Source organism: Rattus norvegicus, chromosome 2 (assembly GCF_036323735.1).
Source record: "Rattus norvegicus strain BN/NHsdMcwi chromosome 2, GRCr8, whole genome shotgun sequence".
NCBI classification, from domain to species: Eukaryota; Metazoa; Chordata; class Mammalia; order Rodentia; family Muridae; genus Rattus; species Rattus norvegicus.
This window is the reverse complement of record NC_086020.1, coordinates 176,033,003-176,053,460: the sequence shown is the minus strand read 5'-3', so window position 1 is coordinate 176,053,460 and position 20,458 is coordinate 176,033,003. Positions and strand designations below refer to the sequence as shown.

At 44.0% G+C, this 20,458-nt stretch overlaps 1 long non-coding RNA gene across 2 annotated transcripts; it reads left to right on the top strand.

Moving 5' to 3' along the window:
• Positions 1–57: 57 nt before the first annotated feature.
• LOC103691617 (uncharacterized) lies at positions 58–12,579 on the top strand. 2 transcript variants are annotated; one of them, XR_010063851.1, is made up of 4 exons: positions 58–604; positions 1,726–1,955; positions 4,856–4,993; positions 5,451–12,579. It is a non-coding gene; the product is annotated as an uncharacterized LOC103691617 (long non-coding RNA). The 2 variants fall into 2 exon arrangements; XR_591196.3 differs by having other exon boundaries at positions 68–1,955.
• The last annotated feature ends 7,879 nt before the right edge of the window (positions 12,580–20,458 follow it).

Below are 20,458 nucleotides of genomic sequence, written 5' to 3'. Positions count from 1 at the left end.
CCATGTATATTACTGTTCTCAAGAGGAACAGAACCAATAGGGGATATATATATATACATATATATATATACATATATATATATGAATTTATTAAGCCATTTCACACTGGAATAGTGACATCAGCTGCTTCACACCCTAGAGGCTGCAAACCTAAAGGATGCTCACTCCTTGAGGCTGGGTGACTTGACACCTGGAAGGTTCCTAGGGATATGCCGGTCCTTAGTGACAGTTGCCTGGAGATGCTGGTCCTTAGTTATGGCAGCATGGAGATGCTGGTTGTAATGTCAGTGAAGGAATCGGCAGCAGTGGTGGCGGCGGTGGCGGCAGCAGCAGCAGCAAGAGAAATCAACTCCTTTCAAGAGAAAAGGCCAAGCAACCAAAGGTTGAACAATCTTCCTCTTGCTGTGCCCTTTTTGAATCTGGAGTGCTACCAGAAGCTCCATGCATATTTGGGGTGGGACTTCCACATCTGCTAAAGTAATAAGGACTATTTCTCAGGTGAGGCTCCCTACTCAAGTGATTCTAATTTGTGGCAGGTTGATATTAAAACTGACCATCACAGAGAGAAGAGACAGCTCGCAGTTTGTGTCTTCTATCAAGACAGGTGAGACAGATAACTCATTGCCAAACTGAGGTATTCCAAGGGGAGCATAGAGGTTGAGGGGCACATTGGATAGTACTAGGGTACAACTAGACAAATCTTTTTTTTTTCCTTCGGAGCTGGGGACCGAATCCAGGGCCTTGTGCTCCCTAGGCAAGGGCTTTACCGCTGAGCTAAATCCCCAACCCCACAACTAGACAAATCTTGATCATGTGAAGAGACTAGCTTTAAGATGCTGTGTGAAGACAAGGAACAATGGACGGAATAGACAAGTAGTTCCTTGGCAGAGAGTTTGGACAAAAACCTAGAAGTAAGAAATAAATCATGGGGCTGGAGAGATGTCTCAGTGATCCTGAGTTCAAATCCTAGCAACCACATGGTGGCTCACAGCCATCTGTAATGAGATCTCATGCCCTCTTCTGGTGTGTCCGAAGACAGCTACAGTGTACTGACATATAATAAATAAATAAATCTTTTTTAAAAATTAAAAGAAATCATGGCCAGGCAGTGGTATCACATGCTTTTAATCCCAGCACTTAGGAGGCAAAGGCAGGCAAATCTTTGTGTGTTTTGGAGGCCAGCCTGGTCTACAGAACAAGTTCCAGCAGGCAGAGCTGTTACACACACACACACACACACACACACACACACACACACACACAAAACAAAAAATATCATTAGAGATACAGTCATCAAGGAAGACCTAATAATTCGTGGGTGGGGATGGGGGTCTGGAGACACGCCTCATCAGCTAGAGCACTGATTGCTTGTACTAGGAGTCGCAGTCCTAGGTTCTAATCCCAGCACTCAGATGGTGGCTCACAACTGTCTGTAACTCCAATTCCAATTCCAGCGAATCCGATTCCCTCTTCCAGACTCTGCAGGCACCCCTTGTGCATGTGGTGCACAGACATGCAGGCAGGCAAAACACCAAGTCACATAAAACAAAATTAAAAAAATTTAAATCGTCTTTTTATTTTGATAGTCTCACATAGGGCAGGCTTGCCTTGGACTTGCTCTGTAACGGAAGCTGCCCTGGACTCCTGAAGTCTTGGCCTTCACCTCCCAGGTGCACAGACAACAGGCGCACGCCCCTTAAACCTTCCTCTTTCTTCCTCTTTCAGATTTGTTTCATGTGTATGGATGCTTTGCCTGCACATACATGTGTACTGCATGTGAGCCTGGTGCCTACAGAGGGCAGAAGAAGGAGTCAGTTCCCCTGAACTTGGAGTTACAGATGGTTGTCACAGGGCCAGCATGTGGGTGCTGGGAACCGATCCCAGATTATTTGTAAGAGTAACGAGGCCGTTCCTTGACTTCCACAGGCTTCAGCAGCTCCTTTCTGTCTAGAGAGGTAAGATGTGCCAGGCTCATATCGTGTTACCTCCAGGCTTCCTGGGTGTCAGGGCTGTAGAGGTTTTTTTTTAAAGATTTATTCATTTGTTATATATAAGTACACTGTAGCTGTCTTCAGATACACCAGAAGAGGGCATTGGATCTCTTTACAGATGGTTATGAGCCACCATGTGGTTGCTGGGAATTGAACTCAGGACCACTGAGCCATCTCTCCAGCCCCTGCTGTAGAGGTTTTTGATATTGCTAAGTTGATGACTGTTTCAAGACCCTTTCAAGGTCTAAGGTCACCACCTCCACCTGTTGAAAAGACTATGCTTTCCCTATTGCATTGCCTTTGCAGTGTTATTATTATTTGATCTTTTTGTTTTACAGTCCAGTCATTATTCCCCTCCCAGTCCACCCTCGACTGTTCCTCATCTGTACCTCCTGTACCTCCTCCCTGTCTCCAAGAGGATGTTCCCACCCCACCCCCACCCACCTTTGCTTTTTAAAATGTTTTGTTGTGTTTTTTGGTTTTGCTTTGCTTTGCTTTCAATACGGGGTTTACAGAGTGAGCTCCAGGACAGCCAGGATGACACAGAGAAGCCCTGTCTTGAAAAACAAGCAAACAGGGCTGGAGAGATGGCTCAGCGGTTGAGAGCCCCGACTGCTCTTCCAGAGGTCCTGAGTTCAAATCCCAGCAACCACATGGTGGCTCACAACCATCTGTGATGAAATCTGATGCCCTCTTCTGGTGTGTCTGAGGACAGCAACAGTGTACTCATATAAGTAAAATAAATCTTTAAAAAAAATAAAAAAAAGAAAGAAAAAAAGAAAAACAAAAAAACAAGTGTGAGCCAGCTTTGCTTGGCTTCTTCACCTGCTTGTTTGTCTGTTTGGAGATAAGGTCTCCCTGTGTAGCTCTGGGTGGCCTGGGACTCACAGAGATCTTGTCTCTGTCTCCTGACTTCTGCGATTAAAGGCATGTACTGCCATGCCTGGCTGAATCTCCTCACTTTTAAAGACCCTTGTAATTATATTGGGCCCGCTCATAATCTTTCTTTATTAAGTCAGTTAGATAGCCACCTTAATTCCATATTTAACTTTAATTCCCCTTTGCTAGGTGATTTTTTTTTAAATTGGCAGGAGCTAGTTATATACTCTGAGACCTAGAATGAGGACATCTTTGAGGAGAAGGTTTTTCTAAATACCATGGATGGTGGACTATACACTATACAACATGCTTGTCTATGCTGCCACTTTCTGCAAGGATTACAGATGTGTGCTGCCACACCCAGCTTATGAATTTATGTGGTTCGGGATCAAACCCAGGGTCTCATGCATGTTAAGCTAGCAGTCTGCCAACTAAGCTCCAGCCCAGCTTTTTACTTTGTGCTTTTATTCCTTACTTAATAACTTAGTAATGCTTTCGACCTGCACACTAAGCTTCACCACATTCAATTGCAATCCCAGGTAGTTGACTGCATAGCGTGACAGTGTGGTAGAGTATATACCTCGCTCCTGATTGACTCACATTTATATATCATTTCCAGGTGTTTATAGGTTCAAGACACACCTTTAGTCATAGCACTCTGGGGGCACTCAGCATGCAGAGGCAGGAGGGTCTCTGTGAGTTTGAGTCCAGCCTGGTCAACACAGAGAGTTCTAGGGCAGCCAGAGCTATATAGTAAGACCCTCTGTTAAAAAAACAAAACAACAAAATGAAAAACCCAGCAAAACCAAAAACAATGACAAGAAAGAAGGAAGGAATGGAGGGAGGGAGGGAGGGAGGGAGGGAGGGAGGGAGGTAGAGAGAGAGAGAGAGAGAGAGATCGCTCAGGGTCACAAAGAAAAAGATGACTAGATCACTGCTCCTACTCAAGTTCCAACAAGACTGAAATTTAACTTTTGATCGAGGGCATGAGCTGGGGCTGGAGAGATGGCTCAGAGGTTAAGCACAGGCTGCTCTTCCAGAGGGCCTGGTTTCTATTCCAGGCACACACATGGCAGTTCACTCTGAAACTCCAGTTTTATAAAACCCAACCCTTCTGCTGGCCTTCAAGGGCAACAAACACAAATGGTGCACACACACACACACACACACACACACACATGCACACAAGGAGGAAGCAAAACATACACATAAAAAAAGAACTCAAGGGGGTTGGACATTTAGCTCAGTGGTAGAGCGCTTGCCTAGAAAGGCCCTGGGTTCAGTCCCCAGCTCCGAAAAAAAGAAAAGGAAAAAAAAAAAAAAAGAACTCAAAAAATGTAATTGCATAGGAGTTTTATAACATTTGGGTAAAAGGTGGAAGAGATAAAAAAGACTTGAATGTTTAGTGATTTTTATATTTACTCTTACTATTTTTATTTTTGGTTTGAGACAGAGCCTTGCTGTATAACCTAGAACTCACAGCTATCTTCCTGCCTCCCGAATGCTGGGACTACAGGCCTGCACCTTTGCTCCCAGCCTACTGTTACTGTTTTTATTAGCCTAACATCAACAAAAGAATTTCAACTCTCCTTACCACCTGGAATCCCATAGGTTCCCACTCTAAACAGATACCTTCAAATACCATTTCAGGTCCATGAATATCAGTGTTAGCTCCGCTTTGATGCACTCAAACTCAGAGGCCTGTGTTTCTGTCCTTTCCTGCTGTCCTTCAGAAAGAATGAGCTCACCCTGGAGGTGGGTCAGGACAATGTGTCAGGAATACTCCATGGTACAGCAGGATTTTCCTGGGCACAGCTGCTTTACTTGAGCCTGGTGCCCAAGGAGGCCAGAAGAGGGCACTAGATCCTCCTGCAACTGGAGTTACGGACAGTTGTAATCTATCACGTTGGCATTGGGACCCAACCTAGGTAGGTCCTCTGGAAGAGTCACCAGTGCTCTTAACACTGAGCCTTCTAACTCCTCAGTGCATTCCTTATATCAGACTCAGGAGGCGACACCAGAGCTCCGTGGTGTGTCTTTCTGCTATGAAGCAGTTCTTCTCCAGAACATACCAGCTGAGTCCTGCAGATGCCCCCATGTGCCTCCAGCACGTTGTGACCAGAGTAAGTGTCTTTTTGGGTTTCCTTCTTATTACTCCAGATTTTTTTCTTACGATTTATTTTTATTATTTTTAGTTATATATAGGTGTGTGTATGTGTGTATCCATGTAAGTACAGGTGTTCAAGGAGACCAGATGTATCACATCCCCTGGAGCTAGAGTTAAAGATGGTTATGAGCTGTTCAGTGTGGGTGCTGAGAACTGAGTCTTTGTTCCTAGGAAGAGTTGCAAGTGTTAACCACTGAGCCATCTTTCCAGCCCTTACTCTAGATTCGTTTTTTCTTTTGCTTTTTGTTTGTTTGTTTTTGAGACAGTTTCTCTATGTAGCTCCGGCTGGCTTAGAACTTACTACGTACACTAGGCTGGCCTCAAATACACAGAGAACTGACTGTCTTGCCTCCTAAGTATTGTGATAAAAGGCATATATGACTCCAGATTTTTTTTTCTTTTCTTTTTTTCAGAGCTGAGGAACGACCGAACCCAGGGCCTTGCGCTTGCTAGACAAACTCTCTACCACTGAACTAAATCCCCAACCCCTGCCTCCAGATTTTTTTTTTAGATATTATTTATTTATTTTATGTTATGAGTACACTGTAGGTGTCTTCGGATGCACCAGAAGAGGGCATCAGATCTCATTACAGATGGTTGTGAGCCACCATGTGGTTGCTGGGAATTGAACTCAGGATCTCTGGAAGAGCAGTCAGTGCTCTTAACCACTGAGCCATCTCTCCAGCCCCCTGCCTCCAGATTTTTATAGAAAAAAAATAATACCATAACCAAACACAATCGTCCCTTTACAATACTAAAAAAAAAAATAGTTAAGACATGTGTCCAGAACCAGCATCACGAAGGGTTCTAAGTAATGAAGTTTGAGTGAGAAGGTTAGGGAGAAAACCAGAGAAAATGAAGATAAGACAAAAGCAAAAGCAATGGCTGGACCAGGAGTCATGCATAAGCTGATGACTGATGCCAAGGACCTTTATTAAGAAGGATGGCATCTTATATACTATATGGCAGGGAGAGGAGATGGCCAAGGTCAGTAGAGAGCTGAGTCGGACAGTGTTGGCAAAGAGAAGACAGAATACCTCAGACACCGCTGCCTACGGACTGACAGCCACTGCCCAGGTGGAAGAGTCGGGCCCCGAAGCCATTTACCTTGACTCTTTTGAGGCACTAGGATCAGTCATATGAGATCAGACTGGCCAAGTTCGTTCCCTGACGAGGACACAGAACTAAAGTTCCCTTCATCCCTTCACCAGGGCCTCTGGAGAAATCTTGGCTCAGACTGGCTCCCTACAGATACGATCCCTGGCGAGGTCACTTGTGAGCCCTGCCCTTTTGCTGGTTAGGAAATCTCAGCCAAATATGTACCTTCTGAACTGGGGGAACATATTGTTCCCAGTAAGATTTGGGGTCTTGTTCTCACCAACCAATGTAACTGGAATTCACAGGTACATACGGCTGCTGATTCCCAGGCTGGGGCCTCGTTTGCAGGGTCAGGAAACTTAAGTCCTGCCAACTAAAGTAATACTGGGCCTTCTGGTTCCTAATTCATTTTCTCTTTCGGTTCATATTTATTTCCCCTGAGATGTATTTTACATAATTGGGACAAATGAAATCTTAATTTAAAGCTAAGCCTTGAGAAAAAAGTTAATTTGGTCAACAGCTAAGAAAAATGTTTAAAAAACAAAGCAAAACAGGAGCGAGGAGATGGTTCAGCAGTTAAGAGAATTGGCTGCTCTCAGAGGACCTGGGCTTGGTTCCCAGCACCTACCTGGCTTCAGTCTGTAACTTCAGTTCCAGAGGATCTTATGCCCTCTTCCAGCCTGCATGATTACTGCATCCCTTTGGTGCTCATACAGATATCCAGACAAACACTTATTACTCTAGTTAGCTTTCTGCTGTGATAAACAACATGGAGGGAGAAAGGGTTTACTCAGAGGTTAGTCTATCAATCACCAAAGCCAAGGCAGGCACTGAAGCAGAGAGAGTGCAGTTTACTGCCTAGCTCCTCCTGGTTTACTCAGTTCCCATTCTTATTCAGCTCTGGCCCACCAGCCCAGAGCCGGTACTGCTCACAGCGGGCTGGCCCCTCCCACGTCAATTAACCATCAAGAAAATGCCCCATAACCACCCCTGCCCTGGGAAACCCAAAGCCAAAAAGACCACAGGACAAAACTGCTAACAAAGGGAAAAGAAGGCCAAAAGGAAAGCAGGCTGAAGGAAATTTGAGAAGATCTGCCTACAGAAAACAGCCAGAGAATGAGAGTCCATCCTCTGAAGCAGGAGAGAAGCTGTGTCTAACCATACCCGACTGATGGTGCGCCCTGCCCCTTGAATTCCAGAGGAGTGTTTTTATCAACTGTCTTGTATTGCAAGTGTTTTTAGTAGTTATAGAGACATTTTTAGAAAGGGAGAAAATCCCATTTCACCCCCACTCTGTTCTTTTAATGTAAAATATTAAGGGTGAAATGGACCAGGTATGGCGGCGCTCACCTTTAATCCCAGCACTCAGGAAGCAGAGGCAGGTGGATCTTAGTTCGAGGCCAGCCTGGTCTACAGAGCAAATTCCAGGACAGGTAGGGCTATGACTCAGGAAAAAATAAAAAAGTGAAATGACTGTTTATTTTTGGTACCATCAGCAGGATACTGAATCAGGAGAGGCTGTGACTGTCAGTAGATGTTACACAGAGGGGCCTAGTTTTATATCCGATGAAAATCTAAAGATTTATTTATTTTATTTTGTATATGAGTACACTGTAGCTGTCTCCAGACACACCAGAAGAGGGCATCAGATCTCATTACAGATGGTTGTGAGCCACCATGTGGTTGCTGGGATTTGAACTCAGGACCTCTGGAAGAGCAGTCGGTGCTCTTTTTTTTTTTTTATTTATTTATTTATTTATTATATATGAGTACACTGTAGCTGCCTTTAGACACACCAGACCAGGGCATCAGATCTCATCACAGATGGTTGTGAGCCACCATGTGGTTGCTGGGATTTGAACTCAGGACCTCAGGAAGAACAGTCGGTGCTCTTAACCACTGAGCCATCTCTCCAGCCCGCAGTCGGTGCTCTTAACCACTGAGCCATCCGATGAAAATCTAAAGCATGCTAAATGACGATTTAGAGTCCAGTCGTGCATCTGTGTCTGGAATATTTTAAGTTACCTTTGCTCTCATGTCTCTAATTTCCAACAAATTCACTACAACCCTGACCTGTCAGGATTCATCATGGTTCTTTTTTGCTAACATTTTCGGTAATGTGGGCTGAAAGATGGAAATTGAGTATGTGAGTAACCGGATGCAGCTGAAATCAGGGATCTGTGGTGGTACAGCTTCTGAGTGCTTGACAATGTGACATGAGGTCCAGCTGAGGGAACCCTGTCCTCAAGTCCACCCGACTGGAAGAACGTTGAAACAGCAGGTGGGACGTGTGATCCGAGTTTGGTACATGTGTTAAGAATTATGCAGGGCTGGAGAGGTGGCTCAGCGGTTAAGAGCACTGACTGCTCTTCCAGAGGTCCTGAGTTCAATTCCCAGCAACCACATGGTGGCTCACAACCACCTGTAAAGAGATCTGATGCCCTCTTCTGGTGTGGCTGAAGACAGCTACAGTGTACTTACATATAATAAATAAATAAATCTAAAAAAAAAAAAGAATTATGTATGTGTGGAGGTGTCTGTGTACTTATCTTTAACCAATAAAGCTGAGCTGGGAAAGAGGGAAAAAGAAAGAGAAGAAAATGCCCCGTTGTATGGGCATGTCTAGTTCTGTGTCAGCTTGACACAAGCTAGAGTCATCAGAGAAGGGAAACTCAGTCGAGAGACTGTCTCAATAAGATTAGACAGTAGGCAACCTGTGGAACATTTTCTTAATTATTGATGTAAGGGCCCAGCCCATTGCTGGTGCTGCCATCTCTGGGCTGATAGTCCTGGGTTCTATAAGAAAGCAGGCTGAGCAAGCCACGGGAAACAAACCGGTGAGCAGCATCCCTCTGTGGCCTCTGCATCAGCTCCTGCCTGCAGGTTCCTGTCCTGCTTGTATTCCTGCCCTCACAGATTTGATAATGAACTGTTCTATGGAACAGAGAGTGAAATAAACCCTTTCCTCTCCAAGTTGCCTTTGGTCATGATGTTTCATCTCAGACCCTAACTAATACGCCTATAAATGTCCCCATAGGCCAATCAGGTAGAGGTAATTTCTCAGTTTAGATTCCCTCTTCCCACTCATGTCTAGGCTTGTGTCAAGCTGCAAAAACTAAGCAGCACAATGATACACATAAAATAAAACAAATCTTAAAAATATCACCAATCACTGGCAATTTAACTTCCAGAATTATCCCCAGCTAGATCTACTTTGTGGGACAAAGCAGATGGCTAGGCACGATGACACACACCTTTAATCCTAGTTCCTGGAAGACAGCTAGATGGGTGAGTTCAAGACCAGCCTGGTCTACAAAGAGATTTCCAGGTCAGCAAGAGCTACACAGTGAGACTGTTTAAAATGCAGTCAGATGCACCCTCTGTCTACACTGTTCTTCCAGACTGGTGTCACTGATCTTATAAACCTGGAGGCAAAAAACAACAGAGACAGAGGAGATAAAAGGACATTTGACATCTTGGCCCTCGACCTAAGGTTGGGGTCAAGGACCAGGAAACACGAAGACACCTCAAAAAGGCTCCTGTAGTTCTTACAAGTCACCTGTCCTCTCCATGATAGGCCACGGAGACCCCAGAGGTTAGATATTAAACAGTCTACCTTGTGCAAATGTACAAAGAAGGTCAGCGCAAGAAATTATCTTCAGTGTTTCCAAGGGGCATCAGTAAGAACCTTACCTCTCCCAGCAGACAGCTGGGAGAAGAAAGACTAAAGGGCCTAGGGACCTTTTAAGTCATCCCTCAGGACCCTTGGCTAACCTTAACAGTAAACAAGGAGATAGCTACTTTTTCTAGCAAGATGGACCAGCACATTAAGGCACTTGCCACCAAAGTGATGACCTGAGTTTGGTCCCTGGAACCAGTATGGTGGAAGGAAAGAACCAACTCCTACTTACTACCAGCTGTCCCTGGAACTCCATAGCATACTGTTCCAGACCCAGCAAGCAGCCGAACTTGGCAACCTTGGCCACATGGTTTTAGAGTCAAGAACAGAAGAAAGGGGTTATGGAATTTCCTTTGATAGCTAAGGAAAGTCACTGAGGGTAGGTGTGTGGCAGGGGTGTCCCTTCATGGAGGCCTAGAAAGGTAAAGGTTGTATGAAGCTATGAAGGTGAAGCCTGGATTGCCACGGAGACTGCAAGAGGCTAAAGATGCCATTGGATACCTGCCAAGAAAATCTAGATCTGGAACCAGCCCAGGAGAGAGAACTGTGTTGCAGTTAGAGCTGAAAAGAGTTGGAGATCTGAAGAGCATTTTGACATCAGTATGGAAATTCAGAGTTTGGAATTTGCCCAGCTGGGTTTTGGTCTTATTTTAGTCTTATGCTCCCTTCCCTACGTTTTGAGAGTGTAATGTAAATTCTGTAACATTATATATTGGAAGTATGTTATCTGTTTTGTTATTTTGATTTTACAGGGGATTAAAGTTAAGAGAGTCCATGAATCTCAGGGGAGACTTTGTTTTAAATTTATTTATTTTATGTTTGTGAGTACACTGTAGCTGTCTTCAGACACACCAGAAGAGGGCATCAGATCTCATTACACATGGTTGTGAGCCACCAGGTGGTTGTTGGGAATTGAACTCAGGACCTCTGGAAGAGCAGTCAGTGCTTTTAACTGCTGAACCATCTCTCCAGCCCTCAGAAGAGACTTCGAACGTTGGACTTTCAAACAGTGTTGAGACTATGATAGACTATGGGGAAATGCATTTTACATTATGTTATAGTTACAAGCCTATAGGGAATAAGGAGTGGAATGTGGTAGTTTGAATAGGTATGGCCCCATAGGCTCATGTGTTTGGGTGCTTGGCTCATAGGGAGTGGCACTGTTAGGAGGCGTGGACTTGTTGGAGTAGGTGGGGCCTTGTTTGAGAAGTGGTAACTGTGGAGGCTGGCTTTGAAATCTTATATATGCTCAAGCAGGTACACAGCCTCTTCCTGCTGCCTGTGGATCAAGATGTAGAACTCTGCTCCTCCAGCACCATGTCTGTCTGCAGGCCGCCATTCTTCCCATCATGACGACAATGGACTGAACCTCTGAAAACTGTAAACCAGTCCCAATTAAATGTTTTCTTTTATAAGAGTTGCCTTAGGGGCTGGGGATTTAGCTCAGTGGTAGAGCGCTTACCTAGGAAGCGCAAGGCCCTGGGTTCGGTCCCCAGCTCCGAAAAAAAGAACCCCCCCCCCCAAAAAAAATAAGAGTTGCCTTGGTCATGTTGTCTCCTCACTGCAATGAAACTCTAAGACGGGAAGTATTTGTTGTGTCCCACAGTATGAAGACAGAGCAGCAAGTCAGGATGGCAGGAGCTGGGGGCAGTTGGTAACATTGAATTTATAGTTGCTACGATAAACCACTAAAACTGGGGAGGGGGAAGGATATGACCAAATATGTTCTGTAAAATAATAAAAATAAAAGAAAAACAGACACATGACCAAGGCAGCTGATGAAAGTGTTTAATTGGACTTAGTATTCTAGAGTCTGTGGTGGCAGAGTAAAGGCACGGTGGCGGGAACAGCTGAGAGCTCACATCTCAAACCACAGGCAGGAGGCAGACAGAGCTAACTGGGGCTGGCGTGAGTCTGCTGAAACCTCAAAGCCCACTTCCAGTAATCCTTCTCCTCCAACAAGGCCACGCCACCTAACCCTTCCCAAACAGTTCCTCTGTGGGGACAAAGTATTCAAGCATATGAGCCTGTGGAGGACCTTCTCATTCCAAATACCACATCCCACTCTTCGGCCCCCACAGGCCTGTAGCAATATCATTGTGCAGAATTTGTTTAGTCCAACTTCAAAAGTTGTTAGGGTGACTTTTTTTTTATACTTTGTATGAAGGTGTGTCTCTGTGTTTTTGATGGTCCTGTACCAGTAGAGGATTGTGGTGGTGTCATTTCTATGGCCAATCACTGGGTTTTCTCTTTGCCACTGCTCTTCCTTCCTCACCTGCCCAAAGGCAGTCTAGAGATGTATCAGGTGTTGTCTCACTGCTGATTGGTTCTAATAAAGATCTGATGACCAATAGCTAGGACAGGAAGTGGAGGGAAGACCTTCTGAGCAGAGGAGTGATGCAGGGGAAGAAATCAGATGTGGGAGATTAGAGATCAGAAAGGAAGGGGACAAATGGATCACAGCTGAGCAGGAGGCACAGAGATAGCCATGTGGTGGGTCCAAGAAAGTCCTGCTATATCTGACGCCCAACATAGAGTATAAAATCCACTAGATCCAGGCATTAGGCCAAATGTTCTAGATACAGGGACCAGACAAGAGTACCCAGGCACAGAAGTGGGAGTTAGAACACAGTTTCCTAGCGACTGCATACTGCTCTGTGAGGTCCAGCTGGCCAGTCTTGCGAACCCGTGAGCAGTGGTGGCAGAGACAATGAAGAAGTCAAAAGGCAGCTGTGGTGGCAGGGACTGCCAGTGGTGTCCGTGGGCAAGTGGTACCTGTGAGCAGCCAGTGCAGCCAACAGGTGGGTGTTGGGGCTCATGGCGTTTGGAAGTGTAGCCCTATGGTGGGCTCCTCTTCCCAGAGATGAGGTGGGGAGGTGGGGGGTGGTTAGTAGTTACATGGTGCCAGCCGCAGGCAGTAAAAGCTGAGGCCCAGAAGTTCTGAACAAAGCAGGAAGCTAAAAACCTCTGAACCAGTATTGTGTCATGGAGAGGGTCACCCAGAGGACAGTTTAGAGAAACCTAGATACATGATAAATATATGTTTGAAAGCTATAAAAGAAATATTAGGGCTGGAGAGATGGCTCAGCGGTTAAGAGCACTGACTGCTCTTCCAGAGGTCCTGAGTTCAATTCCCAGCAACCACATGGTGGCTCACAACCATCTGAAATGGGATCTGGTGCCCTCTTCTGGTGTGTCTGAAGACAGCTACAGTGTACTTATATATAATAAATAAATAAATCTTTAAAAAAAAAAAAAAGAAATATTAAATAGAAATGTCTTTTTTTTTTTTTTTTGGAGCTGGGAACCAAACCCAGGGCCTTGTGCTTGCTAAGCAAACGTTCTACCACTGAGCCAAATCCCCAACCCTAGAAATGTCTTACAAGCGTGTTTAACACTAAAAAAGGAAGAGAAACTGAATATAGACAGTTAAATAAAAAACATATTAAGTTTGAAAATAATGAATTCTCCAAGGGAAGGAAAAAGAAAATAGGTAAAAATGTTTTGTATATGTGCATAGACACTAAAGAAAGGAAAGAGTATAGACAATCATAAAAAGAAATACTGTTTGAATATAATAAAGTGAAATCTTCAAAGGAAGGATAATGGAAGAGAAATAAATAAAAATGTTTTGTAAATGTGCATAGAAAGTGAGGTCTCTGAAGGAAGGAGTCAGCAAGATTAAAAAGAGAATATTTGGGGGAGGGGAGATGGGATAGGGAGTTTATGGACAGAAAACCAGGAAAGGAGATAACATTTGAAATGTAAATTTTAAAAAAATCCAATAAAAGAAAAGAAAATATTTTCTGTGTTAAAAAATGAAAAACACAACGGAAGAGGGCTCTTTGACCCCATTGTTTCGTTTTAGTTGTCATCAGGGAATTAATTACGGTATGTTGATGATGATTACAGGTTTCAGTTTTTTTTTTTCCTTCGGAGCTGGGGACCGAACCCAGGGCCTTGTACTTGCTAGGCAAGCGCTCTACCAATGAGCTAAATCCCCAACCTGAGCACAGGTTTCTGTGCCTTCTCTAAGATCAGAATTAGGCAGACTTAGATAAGGAGAGAACTAAGTGGTGGAATACTAAATTACAAGCAGTAAAAATAGAGAAGGAAAAGGTTCTTCCCAATAGAAAAAAGAAATTGATGGCACCTGGAACTCGGAGATCTCTGGATGCAATGTGCCCTGAGCTCGGTCTGTTAAGGGCCTGCGCATATGCAGAGAGGCAACACCCGAATCCCATGAACGGCGGACAGAGCTTTGCCGCTGCACCCGGAGATAACACAGCTGGTTTGGAATGTGCAATTTTCTTGTTTCTTTGCCTGATTATTATTTGAATGTCTTTGTTTGTTTTTCCCTAATAGCAGAATAACTCAATATTAAAAGTCCCTTCATGGGAGGGTTTTTTTTCTCTCCTAGTAGTGAGAATAACTCATTATCAATGGTCCCTTCTTGGGAGAAAAAATTTTGGGTGAGCTAAACTTCTAGAACAAAACCAAACAAAATCAAGGCAAAGAATACTAAGCCAAGGCTGTTTACCTTTCCAAAGGTATTAGTCATTCATTATGTGGATGATATCTTACCGACTGATTCAGATGCAGATACCTTAGAAAAAATGCTTGATGAAATAGAGAATTTTGCCTTGTTGGGGATTACAAATTGCTCCTGAAAAAATATAAAGAGAAGATTCTCTTTTTTTTTAAAGATTTATTTATTCATTTATTATATATGAGTACACTGTAGCTGTCTTCAGATACACTAGAAGAGGGCATCGAATCTCTTTACAGATGGTTGTGAGCCACCATGTGGTTGCTGGGAATTGAACTCAGGACCTCGGGAAGAGCAGTCGGGTGCTCTTAACCACTGAGCCATCTCTCCAGCCCGAGAAGATTCTCTTAATTATATAGGATATAAAATAGGCTTACTGAAAATTTATTGCTGAATTAAATCATCCTATATACTTTAAGGATGTGTTAGCCTCAGAATGGAAGTCAGGAAATGTGTTAGGGAAGAGGGTATGTTTACATTTCTATAGGAAAGAAAAGTTGGGGATTCCTTCAAAGGTAGTAAAGATTAGATTGGGCCATGGGAGACCTCCTGAATAGCTTGGCTGCTGACATGGAGGAAGAGGCCAGAAGAACAGGAGATGCTACCACCCGCATGGAACAGTACAGGGCACGGCTGCCTCAGCAGTAGACGGCGAGACCCCGGCGACCCTGCCTTTGTGGCTTATTACAGGCCATCCCGTCATGTGGCCTAGCTAGAGATTTACACTGCAGTTGGCTATGTAGTGCAAGTGGACTTACAAAAACTGACAGATGCCTTTCTTACCCGCTCAAACTTAGAGCAGAGAATCATCACTAGATGTTTCATGCACGCCATTAGCACATTCTACGCATGTGCTAATGTACAAATGCCCCTACGATATTATAATATTACATATTACCTTCAAAAGTCTGTGTGGTTTTCAGAGCAGAAGGACCAGACACCCATGAAAGCAAAGCAAGTAGCCTGGGGGATCCAGTCTCACACACTGCCTCAGCTGCTGTTTCCTCAAAAATTGTATCCAGAATGGCTTCAAAGTGGCTAGCCCCAAATGGTCCAGCCTCATAGACTGCTTCAGCCAGGACTTGAGTTTAGCAGAGTATGGACAGTGAGTGAAACAGCCAGATCTCCCAGGACTTGGCCAATGTCTCAACTTTCTTAGTGTCCCCAAAAGATGACTTCACCTCCAGACAGCAGAAAGTAATTTAAAGAACACACACTCTCATTCGTAGGAGGTGGGGTGGGTGGTTTTTGGTTATTCGGTGGGTTGTGGAGTTTTCTCCTTTTGTTATTTAGGTGGGGTTGTGAGTTGTTAATGGTCAACGTAAGGGAGGAAACAAAGTAAAGGAGGTTAGATTCAGGGATCTCTTTCTTTCTCCCCTCTGTCCTTCTTTCTCTCCTCTCTAGTATTAGGAGGTGAGAGGGGAAGGGGGGGATACAGGGATAAAAGGATAACAGGGTGGATTACTGTATCTCCTTTTAGACTAGAAAGCAACAAGTCTCAAACATAGAATCTCTTGTGTACTGTGTGGAAGTGTCACCTGTCAATAGAAAGCTGGTGGCCTATTAGCAAAAGGCAGAAACCGGAAGGTTGGTGTCTTAGGGTTCCTAGTCCTGCACACACCATGACCAAGAAGCAGGTTGGGGAGGAAAGGGTTTATTCAGCTTACACTTCCACATTGCTGTTCATCACCAAAGGAAGTCAGGACTGGAACTCAAGCAGGCCAGGAAGCAGGAGCTGATGCAGAGGCCATGGAGAGATGTTACTGGCTTGCTTCCCCTGGCTTGCTCAGCTTGCTCTCTTTTAGAACCCAGGACCACCAGTCCAGGGACAGCACCACCCACAGTGAACTAGGTCCTCCCACTTTGGTCACTAATTGAGAAAATACCTTACAGCTGGGTCCCATGGAAGCATGTCCTCAGCCAAGGCTCCTTTCTCTGTTTGATAGAAATTATTTGTATATTTCTCTTTTGTATATTGATAGAAATTTAAGGTTATATATACTACAACATACTGTATACGTGTTTTAACTTGTTTAAGTTATTGTACATATGCAACTCATTTAAAAGTGTAATATAAAATTCTAGTCCTTGAAAGCTACTATTGTAAACTGTTTAGGAAAATTTAGAAATACAGGTTAGTAGTTAGTCACCGATAACTTGTAGTCATATTAGGTACTAGTTTAGTTAGTTACAAAAATAAGCTTTATTTAGCCCCTTGCATATGTTTTCTTTTTCTTTTCTTTTTTTTTTTTTTTTTTTTGGTTCTTTTTTTCAGAGCTGGGGACCGAACCCAGGGCCTTGAGCTTCCTAGGCAAGCGCTCTACCACTGAGCTAAATCCCCAACCCCTTGCATATGTTTTCAAAGTTGAACAGAAGTAGCGAGAAAAAAAACATTTGTCTATTTAGATATACTTTAGATAGATAGGTGATCGTCAAACACTTCAGAGATCCGCAGAATATGACATTTAAGATGTTTTAATAATAAAAGGCTTTTCTGACAAAGGGACACTAGGGATCCTGACAGCATACCAACCTCCTCCAAAGAAGATGATGGACATTGAGGAGCCTCCTCTTGGAGCTCACTTCAAATGTGATGCTGGCTGCCAGAGAATAAAACCTCACCTTACCTGGCCTGCTGACAGCATGCTGTCCAAACTCTGGACAAGGAGCACACTGGAAGTCAATTAGTGCACTTTGTCAAGACAAGATAGGACAATCCTCCAAAATTCCTGCTTCACAGAAACGTCTGTAGGACTGGGCCTGGGGGCTGAAGATGGATAGCCACCGACACAGAGAAACCTTGGGTAATTGTCTAGGTAGCCATCAGTCTCTGTCATTTCCAGGTTCAGAAGCTGCTTGCTCTATACGTCTTGTTTATTCAGGTAAAATTTATCCTTTTCAGGCTCTGATGGGGTTGAAGACTGGATAGTTATGCTCTTATAGTTTTCCTTATTCAAGATTCAGAAAAGAAAAATAACAAAAACTGTGTAAAGTTTATAAAGATTAGAAAACATCAGAGCTTACCTTTTTAGGATCTAAGAAAATGTTTTAGGGTCTAAGACTATGTTTTAAGGTTGGCAATTCAAGTTATGAAGGTTAGAAGATATGAAAGCGTAAGTGATGATAGAATGATTAAGGTGCAGAACTTTGAACTCACCAAGATAGGATAGATAGTGGAGTGCTTTTTTCAAGGTTACCAAATAATAAATGGACGGAAGGGGTGACTTCCTTCTTTTATGTGAAGGTGTGTCTCTGTTTTTTCAGTTGATAATTCTGTACCTTGCAGAGAGCTAAGTGCTGGCAGGATTGTGGTGGTGTCATTTCTATGGCCAATCACTGGGTTTTCTCTTTGCCACTGCTCTTCCTTCCTCACCTGCCCAAAGGCAGTCTAGAGATGTATCAGGTGTTGTCTCACTGCTGATTGGTTCTAATAAAGATCTGATGACCAATAGCTAGGACAGGAAATGGAAGGCAGAACTTCTGGCAGAGAAGTGATGCAGGGGAAGAAGTCAGATGTGGGAAATTAAGGGTGGCCCTGGGCTCTATAAGAAAGGAAGTGAGTAAGCCACGAGGAACAAGCTAGTAAGCAGCACTCCTCTGTGGTTTCTTTGTCAGCTCCTGCTTCCATGTTCCTGCCCTGCTTGAGTTCCTGTCCTGACTTCTTCCTTTGATAAACAGTGATGTGGAGTGGAAGCCAAATAAACTCTCTCCTCAGTTTGCTTTGGTCATAGTGTTTCATTGCAGTGATGGTGACCCTAGCTAGTTCAGGATGGTTCTTCTCCATGTGTGCTGCTCTCCGTTACTCCCACTAGCTGAGAATAAGACCATTACCACAATTTTTGAGCCACATTTGAAGCAAGTTTTATTAAATACTGGTCACGATGATGGACACTGGGCAGGCCCATACCTGGGACTCCCAGAGAATGGCCCAAATGATGTTAGTCAGGGGCCTATAAAGGCCAGCCCCTTGCTCCCTTTTGTTCTCTCTTGCTATTTTGCTCTCCGGCTCTTACCCCCTTCCTCCTTTGTCCTTTCTCTCCCCCTTCCCCTCCCTTTCTTCTCTCCACATACTCATGGCCAGCCTCTACTCTCTCTCTCCCTTCCTCCCTCTGTCCCTCCCATCTCCCCGCCGCCCTACTACCCTCTTAACTCTCTTTCCCATGCCCTGAATAAACTCTATTATATACTAAAAAAAAATAAATCAATAAATAAAAAAAATAAAGGCCAGCCCCACATGTTGTAAAAATATAAAAAATAAAAAAAGTAGGGGTTCTTTTTTTTTTTTTTTTTTTTTTTTATTCGCAGCTGGGGACCGAACCCAGGGCCTTGTGCTTGCTAGGCAAGCGCTCTACCGCTGAGCCAAATCCCCAACCCCAGTAGGGGTTGTCTTTTACCCCGCTAGGTCCATACCACAATGCCCCCAAGATATCTGCTAGATATCTTGGCAGAAACACATCCCAACTCCGCCAGGGTGGCCCAGTGTCTCCAGCCACCGTACACTTTCCTACATTCAAACTGTCACATAAAAGAACACACAACACAATAATCTTAGATCCAATTGATAAGATATAATCACCCACTTAAACATACAAAGCCCGGTACCATCCATCCCTTAAGAACATTGATAACAACCTGTAAATACACAGAGTGAGATCTTTTACATCAGCCTCCATTGTCCTGCCACAGCTTCTCCCTCTCTCCCTCCTGTCCTCCTTTCTGTTCCAGTCTCCTCCTCTTCCTTCAAACTTCTCTCCCGCCCATCCTTCCTTCTCCTCCAATGACAGGCCTCCTTCTATCCTGTACCTGTCCCTCACCTGTATTTTACAAATTCAGTGGGAAGAAGTTTCTGGTGAAGTCACCTGATTCCTGAGTGCATGACTAGGCAGCTGTCCTTGGGGCAGTGGAATTAGCATCAAAATACAGATAATTCCAGGGCAAACATCCATCCTGACATAATTCTTGCCTATGTATCTCCTGCCTATATGTGATCAAGTACACCCTGTGTAGTTGGGGCAACCTACCTTGTTTACAGATGTGAAAGTGCATGGTGGCTTGTCATCTTACATGAACAATAGTCCTCAGCCTTCCAGAAGGTTACCTGTCCTTAGACAAGTGAGGCTTACAGGTTAAAGGCAGTTTTGTTTTATGGATCTCTTAAGCATGGTACTTTAACCTTAAAGCATAACTTCAGCCTTCACACTTTCCCTGAGATTCCGGCATCTCTAGTATCTTGGGGTCTCCAATGCAGTCCAGGCTCCACTTTCAGATTCATGCCATGGCCACTTCAGGGCCTCTCCATGCAGGGACTCCCCTGCCACATGTCTAGCCCCAGCAAGTCTCCTTAACAATGGAGGAAGATTACAGGAACATTTACTAGTCATTTCAAGACTCTAAAGGCAGCACCAGCTGTAGGACACTTCCAAGTTTGGCTACCCAATTGGTTAAATTCTAACCCCCCCTCCCAAATCCCGTTTGTAGCAGCTTTTACTTGTGTTTTAGGAATAGAAAATCCCTTGAGCGGCCGTAAGCTCAGCTGCTAGGCTGCAGTTCTGAGGGCACCCTTTATTCCAATGGGGAACAACACAAGCCTTTGCTTCAGCATTTCATTTTCTGCTGCTTTTTCTCTCTCTAACTTTACACTTTGTATCTCTTTTCGCCCCACCTGGGTTTTGTTTTGTTGTTGTAGACTTGCATAAGAGCAATGGCCAAGAACCATGTAACAGAGTAAAATATTAGACTTTTTTGAGATCTCCTCCACCAAAGAAATTCTTACTTTTTCATTTAGCCTCAAGCAAGTTCTTAGGATGGGGACAGAAACCAGCCACTTGCTTTGCCAAAATGTCATAAGAATGTTCTCTAGAGCAGTTGCTGATCTTGCTCTCTCTAACCCCTCTTGAGCTCTCAGCACTATGCCAAGCTCCTATGAGGATGTCCTGTTAAGCTTAGATTATAGCATTCAATGGCTTTTCTGTCCAAAATCTCAAAAGTGTTTCCCATTCCTTCAAATAAGTCCCAAACACATAGGTCTGTTATAGCAATATCCCATAACCTGGTACCACATTCTATATTAGTTACTTTTTCATTGCTTTTATAAG